The sequence below is a fragment of the Triticum aestivum genome, chromosome 3B, assembly GCF_018294505.1.
Source record: "Triticum aestivum cultivar Chinese Spring chromosome 3B, IWGSC CS RefSeq v2.1, whole genome shotgun sequence".
NCBI classification, from domain to species: Eukaryota; Viridiplantae; Streptophyta; class Magnoliopsida; order Poales; family Poaceae; genus Triticum; species Triticum aestivum.
The window spans coordinates 786,606,308-786,617,981 of record NC_057801.1 but is presented as its reverse complement, the minus strand read 5'-3'; the positions used below and the strand labels follow the sequence as shown (position 1 = coordinate 786,617,981).

At 47.5% G+C, this 11,674-nt stretch overlaps 1 pseudogene; it reads left to right on the top strand.

Annotated features, from left to right (window-relative positions):
- Positions 1-394: 394 nt before the first annotated feature.
- LOC123067908 (B3 domain-containing protein Os03g0620400-like) overlaps positions 395-11,674 on the top strand; it is a 23,403-nt pseudogene continuing 12,123 nt past the window's right edge.

Below are 11,674 nucleotides of genomic sequence, written 5' to 3'. Positions count from 1 at the left end.
CCAGTCAGAAAAATACTGCATGCATCAGAAAGATCAAGGCAGAGCTTCTTCTGCCAAGTTGCTCTCTTGCTTGGAATCTACCAATGTCTTTTCTTCTAACACACCTTCATAGATCAGCAGTATTTGTAATTTTATTTTATTTCTGTTTTACTTTCTTGTTACATGATAATCAAAACAGATTTTCATGGCAGCATTAGATATGTGTAGTGTTCGCAGCATTTTGTTGCTTCTGTTATTTGTAAACAAAGAAAGTCGATGCTTACCCTCAAAAGAGTTTAGGTCATAGTTATGAATCTTGAGTGATTTTAGGGTATTACTAGTTGCACAAACAGAAATTTGAATATATAGTGCCACCTGACATGGTACATGATTCATTTTACATGATGTATCCAAGATGAGCAACCATTGTGAATGCTGTGAGAGGATGATAAGATTCATCAGGAAAACATGCTGTGAAAGGATGAAGGCTGCCTCTGATGTTAAAAGAACAAGCAGTCGCTATGTTGGTAATTCAAGCAGTTCTCATGATGGCGCTACTCAGTCGTCAGCAGGGGAAGGTTCAGATTCAGATGGAAGCCAGAAGGAAACTTGTACTGTTACACAGAATCAGCAAAGATGCCTGCAATATCTTCTTCCGAAGAATTCTCAGGTTATAAGTTGTGCCCTCAGATTATTCAATTACCCTCCAGCACATGTTCTCTTACTGTTGAACCTTTTTTACAGCTGTAGACAATTCTGTGGAGTCAGATGGTCTGCAAATGGATTCGGATGACTATGTCTTATCACCACGGTGCTATCTTAATGAAGCACAGAAGGCGAAAATACGTGCACTTGTAGAGAAAATTCAATCTGAAATCCCCGTGCTTGTTGTACGGATGAAGAAGGCAAATGTAAACATTGGCGACCTGGTACGCAGCAGTGCTGGTACGTCAGTTTTATCAACCGCATTTCTTATGAATTGCTCTGTGTCTGTCGCTACTCACAGTTTCTAGTTATGATACTATTTGGGAAAGACGGTGTTCTGGTTTGCAATATATATAATTACTAAATACTTAATCAATATTGTTTTTGCCTCATCAGTTGAAGTCATGTGTATGACAACAATTTAGCATTATCAATAGTGTCTGTAGTACTTCGTGTAGACAGATAACTTGCAATACGATGTATTGATTGGGATGCTGGTGCATGCATATATAATAAAAGGGAAGTCCTCTATCTCAACTATACAAGACTAGGAGGTGGGCCACAACTCCAATACACGTGTTGTACAAAATACATACTCAACACCCCCATAGTCGAAGCGTCACCGGAGACACAGAGACTGGACCGAAACTCCTCAAAGACGGGAGTAGGCAATCCCTTAGTCATCACATCAACAAACTGTTGCGTCGTCGGCACGTGGAGAACCCGAACACGTCCAAGGGCAACCTGCTCGCGCATGAAGTGAATATCGAGCTCAATATGCTTCGTCCGTCGATGGTTCACCGGGTTGGCGGAGAGGTAGATCGTGTTGACGTTATCGCAGTAGACAAGAGTGGCCTTGTGAACATCACAAAGCAACTCCTGGAGCAGCTGACGTATCCAAGAGCACTCAGCCACGACATTGGCCACGGCGCGATACTCTGCCTCGGCGCTGGAGCGATAGACCGTGGGTTGTCGCTTCGATGACCAAGAGATCAATGAGGGCCCAAGGTAGAAGCAGCAGCCTGACGTAGAGCGTCGCGTGTCGGGGCAGCCAGCCCAGTCAGCATCCGAGTAGGCCACGAGGTCGGTGGAGGCGGAGGCTCTCAGGGTGAGTCCCAAGGACATGGTGCCGCGTATGTAATGGAGAATACGCTTCACCAGAGTCAAGTGAGAGTCACGCGGGGCGTGCATATGGAGGCACACCTGCTGAACAGCGTACTGCAGGTCGGGGCGAGTCAGCGTCAAGTACTGTAAAGCACCTACGATAGAGCGATAAAACGCTCCATCGGACGTGAGAGACCCCTCCAGAGTAGAGACCTTCGCCTTCGTGTCGACGGGGGTGGGTGCCGGCTTGTAGTTAAGCATACCGGCACACTCAAGGAGCTCGTGGGCGTACTTCTGTTGATGCAGAAAGAAACCGTCAGCCCGACGAAACACCTCGATGCCGAGAAAGTAGTGCAGGGTCCCCAAGTCCTTGAGGACGAACTCATCACAAAGACGAGCAGTCAGCTGCTGAAGGAGATGGGGGGCGTACACCGTGAGGATGATGTCGTCGATGTAGAGCAGCAGATATGCAGTGTCAGCTCCCTGATGATACACAAAGAGTCAGGCATCGGAGCGAGTGGACCGAAATCCTAGAGATTGCAGGAAGGCTGCGATGCGTTGGTATCAAGCCCGAGGCGCCTGCTTCAACCCGTACAGAGAGCGGGATAGCAAGCACACGAAGTCGGGGTGCTCGGCGTCGACGAAACCAGTGGGCTGCTCACAGAATACCTGTTGGGCGAGATGACCGTGCAAGAAGGCGTTGGAAACGTCCAACTGATGCACATGCCAGGCGCACGAGACGGCCAGCTGAAGGACGGCGCGAATCGTGCCTAGTTTCACAACAGGGGTGAAGGTGTCGGCGAAGTCCACGCCCGTGCCCTGCCGAAAACCACGAACCACCCATCGAGCCTTGTAGCGCTAGAGTGATGATGTTGGCATGGAGGGGTCGCAGAACAAGCTGCCATGCGCGGTTGCGCTGTAGGGCGTCAAACTCCTACTGCATCGCAGCCAACCAATGGGGAACCCGAAGGGCGGCATGAGAGGAGGTGGGGATGGGTTATGGCGTCGATGTCGAAGAAGCGCACGCATACTCGTCGGAGGAGTAGTGCGTGCTCGGTCGATGCACTCCTACACGGGCACGGGTGACCGAGCCGGGGAGGGCGGCGGGGACCACAGCGGCGTCAGGGGCCACGGCCACAACAAGGGCGCCTGCGGCAGCGGGGGCCGCGGCCAGAACGGGGGCGCCTGTTGCGTCAAAGGCGGGGGCCGCGGCATCAGGAGCCGCGACGGCGCCAGCCGAGCCAGCCACAGAGGAGGCGACGGGCGAGGTCGAGGTCGAGCCCATCGCAGGAGTGGCGGCGCCGGCCGGGGTGGCGGGTGTGGTGCCCGCGGGCTCGACCTCGTGCGAGGAAGCTGGGGACCAGGGGGCCCAGTTGGACTCAACCTCCAGTGAGGGAGTCAAGAACCCGGGATGGAGCGGCAGAAGGCGCCGGGCCAGGGAGGGGGCGCTGGGGGTTGCCTCCACGCATCGCACCAGGTAGGGGGCGTGGGGGCCGGAGCCGAAGGAGGAGCGGCCGGAGGAACCTGAAAAAAAGGGAACACCGTCTTGACGAAGTACACGTGCCTTGAGGTGTACACATGATGAGTGACAGGATCATAGCACCGGTAACCTTTGGTGTTGGGAGGGTAGCCAAGGAAGATGCATCGGACGGAGCAGGGTGCAAGCTTGTGTGGTGTCGTGGACGTGGTGCTAGGATAACAGAGACACCCAAATATGCGAAGAGCATCATAGGATGGTGGTGTACCAAAAAGAAGGTGGTGAGGGGCGTAGTTCCACCGGGGACGACACTGATGAATGTTGACTAAGAGAGAGGCGATGGAGAGAGCATCAGGCTAGAACCGAGCGGGCGTGGGGGGCAGAGCCGAAGGAGGAGCGGCCGGAGGAACCTGAAAAAAAGGGAACACCGTCTTGACGAAGTACACGTGCCTTGAGGTGTACACACGATGGGTGACAAGATCATATCACCGGTAACCTTTGGTGTTGGGAGGGTATGCAAGGAAGGTGCATCGGACGGAGCGGGGTGCAAGTTTGGACGCGGTGCTAGGATAACAGAGACACCCAAATATGCAAAGACCATCATAGGACGGTGGTGTACCGAAAAGAAGGTGGTGAGGGGCGTAGTTCCACCGGGGACGACACGGACGAATGTTGACTAAGAGAGAGGCGGTGGCGAGGGCATCAGGCCAGAACCGAGCGGGCACATTAGCATGAAAGAGCAATGTGCGAACGCAGTCATTAAGAGTGCAGAGAATGCGCTCGGCGCGGCAGTTCTACTGTGAGAGGCGAGAAGGGAGCGAAGAGCTACATTGTCAAACTCTTTTCCGTTATCAGTTTGGAGTGCAAGTATGGCACGACCGAACTGAGTGGTGACATAGGAATAAAAGGTGGTGAGTGTGGCTAAAGCATCGGATTTACGACGAAGAGAAAAAGTCCACACATAATGAGAATAATCATCTAAAATCACCAAATAGTATAGATAGCCCGTGTTACTCGCAGCGGGAGACGTCCAAACATCACTATGAATCAACTGAAACAGAAAAGAGGAAACTGAAGTAGATGCACTAAAGGGAAGGCGCACGTGCTTGCCCAAACGACAAGCCTCACAAGTATGCTCATCGAGCTTATTACATGAGAAAGAAAAACTCCTAAGAATCCGATGCAAAACGGCGGGGTTGCGGTGGCCCAAGCGAGCATGCCAAAGGTCGACGCTGGTGGAGAGAGCAACGGGTGTGGAAGTGGAGGCGCCGGTGTGCACGGGATAAAGCTCGTCAGGGCTATCACAACGGTGAAGCACCATCCTGGTACGGACGTCCTTCGCAGAAAAACCAACACCGTCAAATTCAACAGTAAGAGGATTCTCACGAGTAAGACGACAAACAGAGACTAGGCTAGTGACTAAGTTAGGTGAAACAAGAATGTTAGACATAGTGATAGGTGTGGAACTGGAAGGAAAACTAGTGCTACTGACATGGGTGATGGGTAAAGAGGAACCGTTGCCAGCGGTTATGCGAGTGGGAGTGTGAACGGGAGTGGAGGAGGAAAGGTTACCGGGCTGAGCTATCATGTGTGCGGTAGCACCCGAGTCGATGTACCAGTCGCTTCCACCGCCATAGTTGCTCGACGCTAGCGCCGAGTGTAGGGCGGCGGTGGCTGGCCTCCATAGGGCAGCGCCTATGCAGGCACGCTGTAGCCATCGAGGGGTGGCGACGCGAGCGGGGCACCGTAGGGCTGGTAGTGGGCGCCGACGAACGCCTGGTGGCCCGCTGGACGGGGGCCAAGGAGACCTACTGCTGGTGCCCGCGGGACGGGAATATGATAGGCGTGGACGACGCCCGTCCACTGGTTCTGGCCAGCAGCCCACGAAGGAGGCGGCTGCTGGAAGTGGAGCGCCCCGTGCGCCCTGCGCCTGCTGCTGTTGTGGCTGCTGCTGGCGGCGGCCCCTGCCACCACGTTGTTTGCGCCAGCCCCCACCACCTTGCGGCTGCTGGGGAGGCACTGGGGGCGCAGGCGGAGCGGGCGGCAGCGGGTAGTAGCTGGTGGGTGCTGGCAGCGCGGACTAGCGGGGGGCAGGAGCAGGGCCGTTGCGGGTGGTACCGGCGGCGAGAGTGGTGTGCTAGACCCGCTGCTTCAGCTTCGTCATTCGGCGCTCCTCAAGTTTGAAGTACGTGACGACGCGTTGGAACATGGGTTGCGGCAGCAGGGTGAGGTTGGACGCCGCGTTGCTGAAGTCCTCATTAAGCCCCGCGGTGTGCTCAGCATGAGGTCGTCACAGACCTTAGCGCCGATGTCATGAAGCTCGTCGGCGAGCATCTTGAGCCGCATGCAGTACTCGTCGATGGTGGAGTTGTCCTGGTGACAGCCGAAGAACTCCTGCTACAAGAAAACAAGGCACTAGAGTTTGTTATTAGTGAAGAGCGCGTTGATCTTGGCCCACACGGTGCAGGCGTCGTCGTCCTCGGTGACGAGCGTGTGGAAGATGTCCTTCGAGACCGTCTGGTAGAACCAACGGATGATCGTGGCCTCGATGGCGGACCACTACGGATCGCCGCACATGTACGCGCTTTCCACGGAACCGCCAATATGCTCGATGAGATAGTACTCGTGGAATATGAGGTTGAAATAGGTCTTCTGGGCATAGTACGACGTGCTTGAGCTGTCGAGACGGATGGGGACCCGGGCCTCAATATTGAGGTCATGGATGGCGGCAACAGAGGGCTCGGGACCAGCGAACGGGTTGGACGAGTGCGTGGTGGAGGAGCCGGGGGAGGAGGGCCATGACATGGCGGCGACGTGTGGGGTAGCGGCTAGGGTTAGGGTTGGGAGAAGAGGTGGCAGCAGCGGCAGGGCGCTGCTGTAGCGGGAGACGGCACGGCGGCTGAAGGAAGCAGGCGCGCGTGTGGGAAGATAGGGCGGCTGGCTCGGCGTGCGGGTGCAAAGTTGCAGCGGCTGTGACGCGGAGATTGCTTGGCGCGCGGGACGCAGCGGCACAAGGCACGGGGCGGCAGCGATCACAGGACGCACGGGCAGCAGCAGCTTGGGACGCGTGGGCGGAAGCAAGGCACAGGCAGCGGCGGTGCATGTTAGTGAAAGGAGAGGCGTGGCAGCAGCGTGGGGAGGCGCGGCGGCGGCGGCGGCTGACCCTAGGGTTAGACCGGAGAGGATGATACCATGTAGACAGATTATTTGCAATACGATGTGTTGGTTGGAGTGCTGGTGCACGCATATATATTACAAGGGAAGGCCTCTACCTCAACTATACAAGACTAACAGGTGGGCCACAACTCCAATACACGTGCAGTACAAAATACATACTCAACACATCGGTTGTAAAATAAAACAGCTCAACATTATCACCAACACATTATATCCCTTTTTAAATTAGGTAATACATATGGATTATGCGCTCAAGTACTTCCCATGTGAAGCTACAAATATCATACTCCAGCTGCCTTGTAAGAACAAGGAATGGAAGTGCAGATTTTATGTCAGGAAATCAGGCTTGCGTAATAATGCAGGTAGGAGCAACCTTTATTTGGGAAAATTTGTCCATGAAAACTGTGTTCAAGAGGGAGATATCTGCCTCTTTCAGCCAATATCAAAGGTTAAGGAAGAAAGTTTCACAGTAATTGTCCGTCTACTTCGGCAAGAGAGCATTCATCGTTCCCCTGATGGAAGAGCAGGTATGGCACACACGGCTACTGACAGAAGGACATGCGCAAAGACGGCGTTAACAGCCCATGTTAAGAAGGAACCACCTACCGATGGTATGGCACACACGGCACATAAGACATCACAAAGGAAGCAGCTTGTTTATTTCCCTCCACCCTACAGCGTGCTCTCTCTCTCTCTCTCACTCTCTTTCTAATATGACCAAACGTTAGTTATGACAGCTAACCCCACCTTGAGCCTTGCCACTCCCCCGCCCTCTATAAGTTGGAGTGGCTAGTGCTATTGCGAGCACACAGCAACAACATGCACAAAGGGCTGCTTATTCTTTAGGGTTAGCGTCCCTCTCTATTTCTTGCAATACATTGTCGTCATTTCTAACAGTTCTTGTCTCTTGCAGATCTAGAGATTTTGTTCGTGTTGAGATCTTTTCGTTCAAGTGTGTCGAGGTTTTCATCCTCTATCTTCCCTCCTCCTTCTCTCTTCCTTTCCTTTTCTTGTTCTTGGATTATGGTTTAGGTTAGCCTCCCACTCTTTGTTTTTTTATGTATGTTCATCTTGCACTGCATTTGCATTGTTAGTCATCTCTAAAAGTCCATCTCTCACAGATCTAGAGATCTCTCTGTTGGTTTTTTCATCAAGTGTGTTTCTCATCCTCTCTTTTCCCTCCCCCCCCCTCTCTCTCTACAATCCTTTTTCTTGTTCATAATTTTGGATTAATCCATCTTGTTTGCACACCTCAGATATGCCAAAGCCGAAGAAAGCCTGGTTTCTTCAAGCAGATAGTTCTGAAAATCGTACTGTTAGTACAAACTCCGCTTTCACCCCCACTTTATGTGGATGCATTATTTATCCTCTTGACTTTGTTATTTGTTATTAATTAATCTAAATGAACATACGCTCTATGCTTATTGTAAACTTTTTTACTTCACCAATTTACTCCTATGTTCATTTATTATTGGTTTTCCTTACAAAAAAATATGCCAATTTATAACACTCAACCATTTAAAAATCAATTAGTGAGTATTTTTAACATGCTCAACCTCTAACACTAAACTAATGATTCGAATAACTCTATTGTATGCATTTGACCTTAACACACATGCCATATGTACCTAATCTTTCTCTCTTTTTATATGGTCTGACACACACTTTGTGCTTTGTACTCTATGGTTGTGTTGCTTTGTTAAAAGAAATTTAGCAAAGTTGATTTGAGTGTTGCCATGAAATTGTCAACTAGTAGCATTTACTATTATTATATGAATTTTCACACTATACACCACATGGATGTGACAAACTTTTTATTTTTAGGATATATTTGGAACTAAAAATGGGGTATTAATTAGGTACGTATGTTTTTCCTTTTCTTAAAAGGAAAGGAATATATTACTTCCTCCATCATAAAAAGATTGTCTGAACCTTAGTACAACTTTGTACTAAACTTATTTTGGGATGGAGGGAGCATAATAATTGCCTTGTTCTTTTACATTTAGACCCTCACAATGCAATGCAATTGCATAAAGGTCCATATCACTTAGGAGCAACTTAAAATTACTTACATATTTTTTAATTGGGCATGGCAAGCCCACCAATCATTTCTTTTTCAAACTGAGGATCCAAAGGCCACAAACCATCCAAATATCTCGCAAACCATCCATACTCCAACCCTTTGGTGGTTTTTTGGGCAAAGTCAGAGAAGAGGCTTTCAGTACCCACCCACAGATGTGATGTGATGCGCCATGGCCTATGGCTCCATGTAGATGTGGTGGGAATTAAACTACAATCCTGAAACACATGTACCATGTAGGCCTTCTTTTTGTACAGCAAAAAGCCTTATCAACCAAGAGTTTTATCTAAGTTAATGACAACGAATGGTAGGGGCAAAGAACTTCACAGTCTCGTGAAGAAAACTTAGGGTGCTCCATGACCTCTCTTGATGGAAAGGGAACTTCATAGCATTCATGATGCTGGTGGTATACATCCAGTGCATGTGTTGATCAGATATGGAAACAAGAAAGCTCGATTCAAACTAGAAAAGTAATCTGGTTAGGCAACCCTACCAAAGCAGAGCAGCCTGATTGAGAGCAGCAACGAATGGGAGGTGTATTGGATGCAAAGAGACCACGTCCCCAGCAACCATAAGTTATACTACCTCCATGTCTTGTTTACTATCGCTATGTCACCATGTAACCATAAGTTATACTACCCCTAGCAACCATAATTTATTTTTGGAAAAGAGATCTACAACCTGTGTCCATAGATCCTCCTTTTCCAAAAATCTTTCATATTAAGTTGCAAAAAAACCTTATAATGTTTATGTAGGTCGTTTCTAAGTTTGACCCAAAGAAATAGAAGTACTTTCCTTTTTGGGGGGCAACACATAATATTGATCATAAATTCTTTTTTTGTCCAAATAAATCTATCATAAATTCCATCAAACATATTTCAAAAAATATAAAATTCTATACCTGAAGTAAAAGGCCATGCCTACTTCCAATTCGGATCTTGGGCTAAACTACACTTTTTTTGATATTTAGGTGTATTTTTGAGTGTTAGGCTTGTTGAATAGTTAAAAGCCAATTAGTTCTCCTATGTTTTCCTAACAAATCCAAGTTCACTGTTATGATATTACATAAATCTGATTGTAATATAAATTCATAACCATAAAAACTAGACCAAAGTTTCTGCTAGATCCAATTATTCTTACCTAGATGTATATAAGAGAATGTTAGTTGTATAGTATTAATTGAAACCACTAACTCTTGTCTATCCAAACACATTTTATTTATTATTCCATAGAGTAAGTAAATGTATTCTAACCTCTAACGGACAACATACATGTGCATTCATGCAGAAAGTCTTCGGTGGGTTTGTTAGAACCTTGTACTTTGATGAAGAATCCAATGCTGATGTCATTAACGGCACAATGCAAATTGAGTGATCAAGAACTGTTCAGAATACCCTATCAGAGTAGTGGTCTTAGAGAATAATTAAGAATAACTGTAGTGAGATTGGAGATGCAATTTTTGGGCATACTGAAAACTTTTTAGCTATGGTGCTGACTTAATTATGCAAGCATAGTTTAGTGTGTTTGCCCATACAATCCAGAAATATATAGTGGTCTACGAGTGATTCACTTCGTCCTCAATTCGGGGAATATGCAACCAACCATTTTTTGTTGTTGATGGCCTACAACTAGACATGACATAATATTGGCGAAAAAGGATGAGGTGCATTGCCTCATACATTTAATATGTTGACTAATGTCTAGAGATCAGGTCTAGAGATAGTTGATTCATTCTTATATTCTTTTGGGATCGTGCAGGTCATTCATACGCGACACGATGCGAAATCAGACATGGTAGTGTCTCGAACCCTACCAGCTACATGACTTGTCGTGGAGATCTGAGGATAATTAATGTGGGACGAGTTTTTCATGACCGATACGAAGCCAGAAAAGATATGGAGGATCTTATGAATCTTATATCTAGACTATTCCCTGGTAGTTTGACTAAATACGAGTGGGTATCCCTCAAGAATCTTCGTCTTTTAGAGACCATGAGGTACTATTCTGCCATATCCCACAACATTGCTTAGCAGTACATGACAATGTGGAAAATTAATTAAATAAAATATGGAAGTTGTATCCCTAATGCAAGAACTATCTCAAGTGTAGGTAGACTTTATTACCTTTACGATACAAAAGAGAAGGACTTCTATTACTATGTGTTCTTGATGAATATACTCATGGAATACTATGTCCACAGTAACTAATTAATATTTGGGTATGCAAGTAGTGACCCAGCAACAGTCCATAATTTCCTCATATTGCCTTGGGGCACCCAATTTTATTGGGCACCGTTTAAGAAAAACTAGAATTCTTTGTAACTCTCCACCAGGGTGTGATGGAGCTGGATGATGTTTTTGGGGAGACTTGTTCCATGGAACGATCTCTACTACCGCCTCTTAGCATTTCGACACCCTAGTTATTTGGAACTAGAAGTAAACTATGACTATGAGACCTCCATATGGGTATCCAATGAATGAGTTCCTATACGACCTTCGATACAATGATTGGTCACCTAGGTATGTTGAACGATACATCTATATCAATAACACTAGGTTGGTTCAGAACCTGATAAAGCATGGAGCTGAATACTGTGAGGTATACACCTAAGCCACATGATTTATTTTTCTGATATTTTGCTTTTTATTCTTTTCCAGATTCTAATAACTAAACTAGTACTCTCTCTATCAATATTTCAGCAATTTGGGAATCTGAATAATCTCTTCACGGAGATCAAAACTTGTTTTAGCCATAATATGTGTGCTTGCTACACCCTCTTAAATATGAAGAATGATTGGATCAGTGAGACGTCGTTTGAGCCATATGGATGTAAGATTTAAATAGATGTCTCTCATTCATATATAAGTATTTTGCAAGTTCCAGTTGTATGTAGCTATATAATTCTTGGTTTATCCATGTGTCTATGTTTACACCTACAGAGATGATGTGAGATCAGGACGAGGAACTAGCCTGACCTCAACTGCAACCGGAGATTCTTTGAGTATGGATGCGAGATGGATGGCAATGGCTTGAGCTGTTAGGTTGGTCTCTTTGGTACTTGTGCATCTTCGCTCAGTACCCTTATCAGCATTGTGTCGCTTGTGTTGGGTCCATGTGACCATGTATCACTATATATACATATAACTAGAGGT